This window comes from Nelumbo lutea, chromosome 1, assembly GCF_056320005.1.
Source record: "Nelumbo lutea isolate HS-2025 chromosome 1, American lotus-T2T, whole genome shotgun sequence".
Classification (NCBI taxonomy): Eukaryota; Viridiplantae; Streptophyta; class Magnoliopsida; order Proteales; family Nelumbonaceae; genus Nelumbo; species Nelumbo lutea.
Window position 1 is genome coordinate 139,954,581 of NC_142684.1, and position 13,472 is coordinate 139,968,052.

The 13,472-nt window shown below is 39.0% G+C and overlaps 1 protein-coding gene across 17 annotated transcripts in view; it reads right to left on the reverse strand.

Annotated features, from left to right (window-relative positions):
• Nucleotides 1-13,472, reverse strand: part of MRE11 (DNA repair and meiosis protein (Mre11)) — a 39,648-nt gene that overhangs the window by 13,270 nt on the left and 12,906 nt on the right. The gene's annotated exons all lie outside the window — the stretch shown is intronic.

Consider the following 13,472-nt stretch of genomic DNA (forward strand, 5'->3'; position numbering starts at 1 on the left):
AGCATGGACAAGAGAAACATTATCTAGACATTGCCTACGACAAAGTGCTCTATTAACACCTAGTTGTGCCATGCCTAGGTGTTTGGAGCCCAAGATACACACTTTTGTTTCTTGGTGGTAACCTAGGTGTTAAGTGAGAATATAGAGTATCAGTTTATATGCAAAAGACAATACCACATATAAAACAAGAGAAAGGAGAACTTTTATTATTAGGGATCGAAAAGAAGAACAAAACGGTCAGTGGCATTTGAAGAATGAAGAAGAAAATGCAATAGCAATCTAAAAGGTCTGTATTAATTTATACCTGGCCTGATCTTTTTCTTCATCCTCATTCTTTGTCTTTCAGACAAAGACCCCCACTCCACCCCATGTATCTGTGCATATGTTTGTGTACAGAAAACATATTCCTCATTTCCCATTGTTCTCTTAATAGAACCCCCAATTCTGATGGGAGAAGTTTGGAAAAGAAGAAAGAATGTTCTTTTTTATTCTAATGCTGGCTTATATGTTTTCAAGTTAGAAGTTTGAACAGTAACATATTTCCACATAATATCAATGTGACAAGGTGATGACTAGTCATTTTGGCCACCTTGGTTGATGTCCTGACAAGTGATGCCTGGGCAATAATGGCACAACAACAAAAAAGAGAGATGTTCTAAATATAAGATATTGATGCAATCTCTTTTTTAAGTTGATATAAACTGCAACTATTCAATAAAAGGAGGATTTTATTTCAAATGTTCACAAGTGGTGGGCTGAAGTTCAGTTTCAGTAGTCTGCAAATTTTGTGTCGAGAAAGAAGCTACAATGGCTGAAGGCTAAGATAAAGATGTCGCAAGTAGAGCAAGCTAAAAAGGCCAATGGTCACAAGTCAGAATGTCCAGAAGAAAAGCAGGGATTGATAATCAGGAGGAAAAGAGAGAGTAGGATGAGTCTTGTAGGAAGAGGATAATTTTGGCCAAGAATGATTACGATTTCTTAGCCTACCAAGATGAACTAAAATGGAGGCGGAAAGCCAAGATGAAGTGGTTAAAGGCTGGGGACAGTGACACTTCTTTCTTCCACAAGGGTGACAATGCAAGAAGAACCAATATAATTCAGAAGTTAGAAATCAATGGTAGATTTGTGCAGAGCAAGAGAGAAGAGGTAAGGAAGGCATTGGTTGGGTAATAAGGGATGAAAATGGAAATATGTTAACCATGTTCTCAGGTCCTATTCAGCATGGGGATGTGGTGAGTTCAGAAATGAAGGCAGCAGTATATGGTGTTGAAAAAGCTAAAGAAAGGGGGGTTGATTATTGAAGGGGACTCAAAAATTGTGGTAAACTGGCTGAAGAAAGGGGAAGGAATAATTTGGCAGTTAAGAAATGAACTCAGGCGTTTCAAGCAAGCTTCTAAAGACATGGTGATTCAAATAAGGTGGATTAGAAGGTCAGCTAATAGCATGGCTGATGGTCTAGCTAAGCAAGGATTTCAAAGACCATCTATGTTTTGGGCTTTGTTGTAGTTAGTGGATTTCTTTTGGGTTACCTTTGGGGCTGTGATGTAATTAGTGGGATATTTTGGACTTATTGTCCGCCCACAGATTTTTGTTGTACATAATTTTTTAATAAATGAATCTTTTCTGTGTTTCTGATAAAAAAAAAGGGCATTGGAAGAGATGGATAGTGAGAAATCCCTGGGGCCAGATGGCTTTACCATACTTTTTCTTCAAGAGGTTCTGAGATATTTTAAAATTGAATATGATGAAGTTTCTAGAGGAATTCCATGAGAAAGCAACCTTGGATCGATCGGAGTCTAAATGCCACACTCATTTCTTTGAGTCCAAAGAAAGGAACACCAGAATTGAAGGACTTCCAGCCTATTAGTGTGATTGGTATGTGTACAAAATTTTAGCCAAGTTGCTTGCTTCAAGGTTGGAGAAGGTAATAGACACCACCATTCCATACACCAAGGAGATTTTGTGCACAAGAAACGGTAGGAAATTCTTGGCATGCAAAGTTGACTTGGAAAAGGCATACAACCATATTAATCGAGGGCCTTCTTGGGTATTGGGCAGAATACATAAATGGTCCACAGAGGTAACTTTAACGGTTCAAGGGGATTGAGGCAAGGTCATCCCTTGTCTCCACTCTTGTTCCTCGTAGTGTTGGAAGGCCTACGCAAATCGACAACAACAGCCACTGAGGAAGGTTGCCTTGAAGACTTTGAAGTAACAATGGTACTGCAATTACTTCAATTTGCTGATGATACACTGTTCTTTTCTGATGCTAAAATGGAGCAGGCAATGAACCTTTGCTGGATTAAATCAGGTCTGTTTTCAGTTAAATCCTTTATCTCGCATTGATGGGTGGGTCATATCAATCATTTCCAGCTCAGGCCATTTGGAGCACAGAAGCACCATCAAAGGTGAAATTTTTTGTGTGCATAGCAGCTTGGAAGAAATGTCCAAGGAGATGCTTGTAAGAAAAGGAGTAGGCCTATCTGATCATTATGCCCACTGTGCAACTGGGAGACTGAACTCTAAATCACCTTTTCTGTTTTGCAAGTTCTCTTATAGGATTTGGCTCCACTTTTTCAAAGCAGTTCCAGTGTATTGGTGCTGCCCAGATTCAGTGAAGAGTCTCTTGGCAGGGTGGAAAATACAAGGTGTGACAAAGACAGGAAGGAAATGTTGGGCAACAGTGCCTCTTGCAGTCTTATGGGCTATTTGGCAGGAGAGGAATGGCAGGACTTTTTATGACAAAGTAAACCCTGAAAGGTGATCATCAATATGTCAGTAGAAATGCTGAAATGCTGGATTTCCGACCTAAATGGCTTCAAAGGGGAGGAATCTTCTTCATCTTTTTTGAGAGTAGATTTTTTTTGGGAGTCCCTAAGATGTGTATAATGTATAGATTCTCTTTGTACAGTGGACCTTGTATACTTTTTGCTAATTAATACATGCAGTGATACTTAACCTTTTTCAAAATATATGTAATAAAAATAAGATAAAAAACATTTACTTTACAAGCTTTGTTTAGAAAAAAAATAGAGAAGAATAGATATAGGACGAGGAGTTAAAGCCTTCAATTTTCAAAGACAAAATCTTGACTATTTTATGTGCTCCCTTATCGTGGCAACTTATACCAGAAGACCACATATTGAAAGAAAACTGAAAATAACTCCTCCACTGTCTTCTTTCATTTTATGCCTTCTATTTAATGCTTATATACCATAACCCAACCATGCACCACTATGAATGCTTAAAGCAACTAGATGCATACAACAAGTTTTTTATGCATACAAGTTAAAAGCAAACAATATACTATTTTAAATAATCTGGATATGGATAAGAGGGAAAACTAGAAAAGTTGGAAACAGAAATGAGCATATTCATATGAATCTAGGAGTAGGCCCGATAGGTGATAAAATGAGAAAAGTAGAATAAAGATGGCTTGTAAGTTTGATGACTTCATTAATCAGAAATTACTGGCTTTATATGTAGCTAATTAGCAATGTCATATTATTGGTTGCTCTATTAATGTCCAGCATCATCATAACCATTGTTGTTGCTATTTCAGTCTAATACTAAAGTAAATTAGAAACATGTTCTATGTCAACATGAAAAAATGCATGACTTTTTGGTGTCTGATTTATAGCTTAGGCAACATCATCATCATCATCATCATCTAAGCCTTATTCCAACTATATGGGGTCAGCTACACTAATCCCGCATCGCCATTCTATTCTGTTTAGTAGCGACCTGCACGAATGGTGTAACGACTGCCCTGCTGTCTCCATTCTGTAGACTGACCAGATTGTGAAGCAAGATTGAATTGCAGAAAGAGAAGGACCATTGTACATGTCAGCTTTGGACTTGACATTTCCCCATGATTTAACCCACTTAAGGAAGTTATCAAGATCCAGACTCATGACAGTTTATTGATGCTTGTTTTTGGCTAGGAGAAGAAGAGAAGAAGAGAAGAAGAAGATGAAGAAGGAGAAGAAGAAGAGACGAAGGATATGAGAGTCCGAGAAGATGAGCTGGCGGCTCCAGCTCTATTATATTAAATTGTAGGGCGACTAAACAAAATAAAAGAAAAGAAAAGGACAAGAATGCCCCTTTGTGGCAATATAATACAAATTACATCACTCCCCCTCAAGTTGGGGTGTAGATGTCAATCATCCTCAACTTGTCACAAAGATCTTAATGCCGTAGTGAGCATAATCCTTTAGTAAGAAAATCTGCAAGTTGTTCATCAGAACTAATGTAGGGGGTGCACACTTGCCCCTTCTCAATTTTCTCTCTTGATGAAATGCTTGTCAACCTCAATATGCATGGTTCTATCATAGAGAACTGGGTTAGCTACAATGTTGATAGCAGCTTTGTTGTCACAGTAGAGTGACATAGGATCATCAAAAGGAAACCCCAATTCACTCAATAGGTTCTTGATCCACAGCAACTCTGCAACTCCATGAGACATAGCCTTGTATTCTGCCTCTGCACTTGACCTGGCCACCACACTTTGTTTTTTTTGCTTCTCCAAGTCACAAGGTTTCCAGCAACAAAGGCACAATATCCACTGGTGGATTTTCTGTCATCCACTAAGCCGGCCCAATCTACATCTATGTACACCTCTACTCTCATGTGCCCATGTTTCTTAAAGAGTAAACCTGTCCCTGGGAACTTCTTCAAGTACCTAAGAACTCTGTCTATTGCCTCTAGGTGTGCCTCCTTGGGTGCATACATGAACTGACTAAGGACTCCCACATATGCAATGTCAGGCCTAGTCATGGATAGGTAGAGAAGCTTGCCCACAAGCCTTTGGTACTACCTTGGAACTTTCAAGGGCTCACCACTGCAATCCCTAAGCTTATGATTTACATCTATAGGTGTGTCAGTAGGTTTAGCTCCTAGCTTCCATGTATCCTTTAGGAAATCTAAGGTGTACTTCATTTGGGAAAAGAAGGTACCTTGTTGAGAACAATTAACTTCAATAACAAGGAAGTATCGCAAGTGCCCCAGATCCTTCACTTCAAACTATGTAGCAAGGAATTTCTTTAACTCTAAGACCCAATCTCCAGTAATGATATCATCTACATAGACAATCAAGGTGGTTGTTTTTCCTTGTTCCCTCTTCACAAAAAGTGTGTGATCAAATTGGCACTGCTTAAAACCCATCTGTTGAACTGCCTGGTGAAATCTGCAAAACCAAGCTCTCGAAGATTGCTTTAGACCATACAAAGATCTTCAATTTGCAAACTTTTTGTTCGCTTCCCTTAGCACAAAAACCAAGAGGTTGAGTCATATACACTTCCTCTTCCAAATCACCATTTAGGAAGGCATTCATTATGTCAAATTGATGAAGCTCCCAATCAAGACTTGCAGCTAAAGACAAGAGTACCCGAATAGAGTTCATTTTTGCAACTGGAGCAAAAGTCTCAGTATAATCAACTCCATGCACCTGTGTGATGCCTTTTGCAACTAGTCGAGCCTTATACCTTTCCACAAACCCATCTGCCTTATGTTTTATGGAGAACACCCATTTGCACCCTACAGGCTCCTTACCCTTAGGAAGATCTACTAGCTCCCACGTGCCATTCTTGTGAAGAGCATTGATCTCTTCTATCATTGCATATATCCACTCAGAAACAAGTAAGGCCTCTGCAACACTCTTGGGTAGGGGAACACTATCAATGGCAGATAGAAAAGCACGAAAAGAAGATGAGACATTCTCATAGGACAAAAAGTGAGATATGGGGTGGTGTGTGGTGCATGATCTGACACCCTTCCCTTTTGCAATAGGAAGATTCAAATCACAACCTGAAGTGTCAACATCAATGGGATCAGGAACATCAACTGGAACAATGGTACCTGGGTGAGGTGAAGGATCCAGTCCCTGAGATTCTGATGGCATTGGTGGCATAGTTTCCGGTGGCTCTGTGGCAATTGAACTCTGTTTTCCTTGATTTTTATAGTGCAATCTCCGGAATACATGAAATGGAGGAGGATTGGGAATAGAAAGCAACAAAACTTGAGTTTGACTCTGTTTCTCCTCAACGCCACTCTCCCCCTTAGGAGAAACAAGAAAGTAGGGGACATTTTCAAAGAAAGAGACATCCGTAGAAACAAAATATTTTTTAGACATAGGGTCAAAGCAACGATAGCCTTTCTGAGCAAGGGGATAACCAAGAAAAATACACACAATAAATTTGGGATCAAGCTTACCACGAGTAGGAGAGAGATCATGAACAAAACATTTACATCCAAAAACTCGCATAGGAATAAGAAACGGATGAGCTTTAGGGAAGAGGAACTGATGAGGGGACCCATATTACAATACCCAAGATGGTGTTCTATTGATGACATAGGCAACAGTTAGGACAACATCCACCCAAAATCTTTTGGGAACATTCATCTGTAACATTAATCCTCAAGCAACTTCAAGGAGATGTCCAAGTTTTCTCTCTGCAACCCCATTTTGTTGTGGGGTTCTAGCACATGAGCTCTTGTGTTGAGAGCCGCAGGATGCAAAGAACTCTATGAGGTCTCCATATAAGTATTCCTTGGCATTATCTTATTGAAATATCCAGATCTCGGATTGAAATTGGGTGTAAACCATACGTTGAAAGTCATTCACAATTTTAGGTACTTCCTTCCATGAATGCATAGGACAAACCCAAGTGTAGCGAGAGAAGTCATCAACAAGGGAAATAAAATACTTGTAACCGTTCTCAGTTGGGATATTAATAGGTCCCCACACATCTGAATACACAATGTGAAAAGGAAATTCTGATCTTTTATTACGTAAGGAGAACGAGGTTCTACAATGTTTACTCAGTTGACACACTTGACACTGAAAATCACTAACAAACACAGACTTAAACAAATATGTAAACAAAAACTTCAATGACTCAAAAGACGCATGGCTCAAATGGTGGTGCCACAAAACAATCTGATTCTTACTCGACGAACTCAAAGACTCTGAAGCTATAAGACCAACTTTGTTCTCAAACATGTAGGACATTAGATAAGGGGAGGCCAAAAGGCAAAGATATAGATCCTTGACTAGCAATGGAGGATAATGATCCATCTGCTAACCTCACTTTATCTCTACCAGAGAGAAGAGAATATGTTTGAAATAAGGTTGACTTACTACTGATAAGAAATATAAGGTTGACTTACCAGTTATTTGATCGGATGCACTGGAATCAATAATCCATGGGGATTTCAAGTTATCAATAAACACATGGAAAGCTGAGGCAGAATTACCTGAAGAAGAGGCAAAAGAAGTAGGTGTGGGTCCAGAATCAGCATTGCGGAGAGCCGTACCATATTGCTCCAAGTGGTCACGGAAGGAATTGATAATATCTTCCTTTGGATCAGAACAAGGGGGACAACTCTGAGAGGTACTCTAATGTTCATGAGATGCAAGGTTAGTCGAAGTAAACTTCTTCCGGTATGGCTTCTTGCTTGGTTCTTGTGCTAATTTCTTACCCAATTCCTGTGCCCATTTTGGTTTCCCATTCAGTTCCCAACAAGTTTCATGGGTGTGCCTAGATTTTTGACAATGAGTACACCATAGTTTGTCTTTATCATCTTTTTTTTATTTTCCCCTCTTCTTGGTGCCCTAGTGTTATCCCTTAAAACAAGAGCAATAGTCTCCCCCTCAGGAAGGTTCAAGTTAAATTTCCTTCTCTCTTCAAACTAAACAAGTACTACCCAAAATCTAAACACGAATAGGTTCATACATTGGATTCAAACCCAGAAGGAAAGCGAACACCCTTTGTTGTGACACTAACTTTTTGTATGCTTTAGCATCCTTTTCACTTTCCCAATCAATGTTCTGATAATAGTATAGTTCTTTCCAAACTAAAGTGAGAGCAGAATAATAGGTCGATAAGTTCCTTTCTCTTTGCTTGCATGTCGAAGATTTTGCTTGTAGCTGGTTAATTCTAGCATAATGCCTCTGCTCTGAATAAGTTGCTTGTGCTTGATCCCATATTTCTTTTGCTGTCTTGGCCCACATAAAATTATGTTTGATAGATGGTAACATGGATGTCAAAAGCCAGGACATAATCATGCAATTTTCTTGGTCCCACTTATTGTATTCAGCAATACCAGCCCTAGGTTCCTTTATTTTTCCATTAATATATCCCGTCTTACCCCTGGTTGTGATATACAGCTGCATCTCCTTAGACCATGCTGATAAGCCTGTAAATGTACATATTTTCATACCTCGAACTTGATGATTTTGGTAATAATGTTTTTGGAATTAGCATGGTATTGCACTAATTACAATGAAATTGTCTTGCAAGATGATTTGGAGCTTAATTGTGCAATTTTAAGGAGGAATTCGATTTAATTGATCAAGATAATCATAGAGGAAGGACAATGCAGCAATGATGCTCCTTGATGTAGCCATGAAGGAAAGAATCCATTGAAATCGGATTTCATATGTATGCACAAAAATCGGGAAATTTCCTGTTTTGATATAGTTCCCGTATTTTGAGCATAACTTTCTACCTACAACTCGGATTGAAGTGATTCAAACGGCTAATTAAAGCTAAGAGAAAGGGATACAACTCTTGTGTTTATCACTTAACCTAATTCCGCCGCCAACCAAGTGCAATTCGAGCTACAAGTTTTGGGTCTGGCAGTTGGCAGTGCAGAAGAGATAGAAATTCAACTGAGATAAAGATTAAGAGACCTAATTTGTGTTGAATTAGGAGTCTGCATTGAGAAGCAATTGAGGAGAGGTTGCACTATAAAAATGACCATAGACTCAAGGCAAGGGACACATCCTTGAAGAGAATTCAGTAGAGAAGAAAAGAGGAAGCAATTTCAGCACATTAGAAGAGAAGAGGAAGCAATTTCAACACGCTAGAGAAGGAGATGAAGAATCTGAATTCAAGAGGGAGAAAGGCTTAGTTGCTTCACTTGTCTTCTACCTTCAAAGGCTAAAGTTTTCTTGTTATTCTATTCATTCTTTAATGTGTTCTTGCTGTGTTTCCCCTTTAATTTTCTTGAGTATGTTGAATTTAATGATGTCTAGCTAAATTCTCTTAGCTAGGGTTTAAATGGATTTTGATATTAAGATTATATAGTTATTTGTTTAATTCAATTCAAGACCTTTATTATTTGCATGAGGAATTTTTATTGCTACGCTTAATGCTTTAAAAGAATTGGCCAATCATTTAATGATTTGATGATTCATGCATGACTGGCCAAAAGACTGTTATGAATTAGATCCCTAGGCAATAAAAATCGCATTATAGACTATGATATCGAAGGATGATTAGCACATGTGTGGGAATCAATGAAAGTTAGTGAGTCAAATCCCCTTCTACGATTAGAGGTTTCCAAAGAAATTAATGCTTATTTTTTCCTTTTGACACAACAACTTAGAAATTTGATGGTAGAATTGGATTAATAAAGGATTAATATGACTTGAAAAAACTTATTAATAATTTAGGGAAATCCACCAACACATGCAAATAACTTTAATATACCTTAAGGTAATCCCGGGCTTGAGTTGGATTAAATAGGTAATTATGTAACCTTGATATTATGAAATCTAAACCTCAGTTGCATTCATCCATCAATTCAGTTTTTATTAAGTTCTGGTCGAGTCATGCAAAGATATAAATTGACTAATAACACTTACTGCATAGGAAATATCTGGCCGAGTCATGCAAAGATAATAACAACTTCCCAAGCAGCCTATGAAACACCCCCTTATCAAATAAAAGCTCAACATCTTTAACAGAAAGCTTATGATTGGGATCAATAGGAGTGGAGATTGGTTTAGCTCAAAGTTTACTAGTCTCAACAAGGAGGTCAATGACATATTTACGCTGAGAAATGAAGATACCATCCTTAGATCTAGCAACTTCAATATGCCCAAAAAATACCGAAGATCTCCCGAATCCTTGATCTCAAATTCAGAGTTGAGAAATCATTTTGGTTTACTGGCCTCTTGAGTGTCGTTACCCGTGACCACAATATCATCAACATAAACTATCAAGGTCACCAGAGAGCCATTTCTGTTCAAGAACAGGGTATGATCAGATTGAGTTTGTGTGTTACCAAAGGAGACAAGAGCAGTCCTAAACCTCTCAAACCAAGCCCGAGGAGACTGTTTGAGACCATAAATAGATTTCTACAGTTTACACACCTTGCCTTGCATTTCCTTCCCATACACCCCTGGAGGCAAAGACATATAGACCTCGTCACGTAGGTCTCCATTCAAGAAGGCATTTTTAACATCAAACTGGTGTAGGGGCCAATCAAAAGTAGCAGCTAGAGATAACAAAACCCTAACTGAGATCATCTTAACTACAGGAGCAAATGTCTCAAGATAGTCGATACCATACATCTGAGTGTAGCCCTTAGCAACCAGCCTAGCCTTAAACCTGTCAATAGATCCATTAGAGTGATATTTAAAGGTAAACACCCATTTACAACCCACTGGTTCCTTCCCTTCAAGCAAGTCAACAATATCCCAGGTATGGTTCTTATGCAAAGCATCCAGTTCAGCCATCATAGCATCCCTCCATTCAGGTTTAGATAAGGCTTCCATACGGACCTGGGTATCACATAGGAAGAAACAAAAGCAAGAAAATAGTGGTAGGAAGGAGAGAGAAGGTTGTAAGACAGGTGTTTGGAGATACAATGGGTTGTACACTTCCACTTGCCCTTGCAGAGAGCAATAGGAAGGTCAAGGTCTAGGAAAGATGTAGATGGGTCGGAAGAAGGCTGACTTGTTACCTCAGTAATGATGGGAGGAGCAAGAAGCTCTTTTGTAGAAGTGGAACCAACATGCCCATGTCTGAATCTATGCCTTTGGTACCACCTTTGGAGAACAGGATGAGGAGGAATTATAGGAGAATGAGGTGGAGGAGGAGGAATAGGAATATCAGAGGTAGGTCCAGTGGGAGAAGTAGACACCTCATGATAGGACTCAAAAGGAATGGGAAGAGGAACAACTGGAGACATAGCAAAGGGCTCTTCAAATTTCTCTCCCTTAGGAGAAATGCTAAAGAAATGAGTCAACTCAGCAAATGTGACATCCCAATATACAAAGCAGGTGCCACTAACTGGATCAAAACAACAATATCCCTTCTGTGTGGAAGCATATCCCAGAAAAACACATTTACGAGCCTTAGGTTCAAACTTGTGCCTTTGATGACTGTGAATGTGCACATAGCAAGTGCACCCAAAAACACAAAGAGGAAGAGAAAAAATATCCTCATCCGGGAAGAGAAGGCTAAAGGGAGTTTTGAAGTTAAGGACCCAGGAGGGCATACGGTTGATAAAAAAAGTAGCAGTAAGAAGAACATCTCCCCAAAATTTTATAGGAACATGCGATGCAAACAAGAGGGATCTGGCAACTTCAACCACATGTTTGTTCTTCATTTTCGCCACCGCGTTCTGTTGTGAAGTGTAGGAACAAAAACTTTGATGAATAACCCCAAAAGTTTCAAAATAGGTAGAGAGGGTTTTCTCAAAATACTTATTTTGACCCGAGTGTTAAACTGGGTGAAGATGAGTTCATGAAATTTTTGCACAATAGCTGGTACTTCATCCCTAGATTTCATGAGATAAATCCAAATGTAACAAGAGTAGTCATCAATAAAAATGATAAAGTACCTGTAACCCCCCATAGTTGGCAAATGATATGCCCCCCACACGTCAGAATGAACAATATGAAAAGGAGAAAGAGATCTTTTATTGCTTACTAAATAAGAATGTCTACAATGCTTTGCCAGTTCACACGACTCACAATGAAAACTCGATAAAGACACTCCCTTAAACATATCTGGAAACAAATGACTCAAGGTAGAAAAAAACAAATGACCAAACCGAAAGTGACATAACAAGACTTTATTAACAGACTCTAACAAAACTGACTCTAAGGCAACTCCATGAGGTGGTCCAAAAGCTCTATCCGGTGTGTCCAACAAGTATATTCCGTTTGCCTCATGGCCACTCCCAATCATCCTCTGAGATTGTAGGTCCTAAAAAACACAATGAGTGGGAAAAAAGGTTATGCTACAATTCATTGATTTAGTTAAGCTGCTAGCAGATAAAAGGTTTGTATTAAGTTTAGGGACATGAAGGACAAAAGATAAATAAAGGGTTTCAGAGGTCTTTATATCTCCTTTACCAGAGATGGGAACAAGAGACCCATCAGCAAGGGATATTTTCTCTTTGCCAGAGAGAATGTGGTATAAGCAGAAGAGATTAGGCAAGCTAGTCATATGGTCTAATGCACCGGAATCAATAATCCAAGGGATTTTATGATTACCTGAAACTAAAACATGATTTGTAGAAGCACGAATACCTAAGTGAGCAAATGCAGATGAAGATGATGTGTTGTTGTTGGAAGAGTGAGATGAAGAAACAGTAGCTTCCAAGTGATTTAGTAGCCTCCCATACTTTTCAAAATCCGCCTTCATTGCTGCCAACTGTTCAATGGTTGATTTTTCTTCACTCTCCTTATTTCCTCCTTTAGGTATTGTCGCAACATTAGCTATCTTAGGCTTTCCTACTTGACTGCCCTTCTTAGAGTTGTTGTTATTCTTAAACCTATCAGGAAGAAGCTCAAGATGAAGCTTCCAACAAGTGTCCTTTGTATGCCTCGGTTTCTTGCAATATTCACATATCTGCTCCTTTTTCTCAGTAGGACCCTTTGGCTTTATTCCAGCATGTGCAAAGTGTTCTGTAGGTGGACTCTGCAACTGAACCTACCGCCTACTCTCCTCACTGCTTATCATAGCGTATGCCTGGGAAAGAGTAACCTCATCTCTGGCCAGGATATTTTTCCTAATGATGTCAAACTCAGGGTCGAGTCCAGTGAGAAATTCAAATACCCTATTTCTCTCCACCAAGTTCCTATATCCGTCTTTCTGCTGAACAGGATCTATTGAACTCATAATTCATTAGATACTTTTTATGAATGTCAACTAAGTATCGTAAGCATCATTCTTACTCTCCCATACAACTGTCTCCATAACATCAATTTCTTGCCATAGGGATTTCAATATAGAGTAGTAGATTGTTACACTCTTCTCCCCCTGTCTTAGGTTCTTCACATCACTTTTCAACTTATAGACTATGGCTACATTTAACTTCTGTGAATAGGTCTCAGTAACACTATCCCATATCTCCTTAGCCGAAGACATCCAGAGATAATGTTGACTTATATGAGGTTGCACAGAATTGACCAACCATCCTATGATAGTATAGTTCTCTTGCATCCATCTCTCAAATTCAGGGTCTGTCTCTTCGGGTTTCACTTTACTACCTGTGAGATACCCGAGTTTTCCTCTACTACAAACATAAATTCTTATAGACTGTGCCCAAGCAAGATAATTTGTCCCATCTAGCTTGATTGTGGTCACACCAGTCAAAACGAAATCTACCAAGCCAAGGCTGGAAACCAGCACTTGCTTGAACTCACTTTCGTATGGCTCCATTAATCAAAT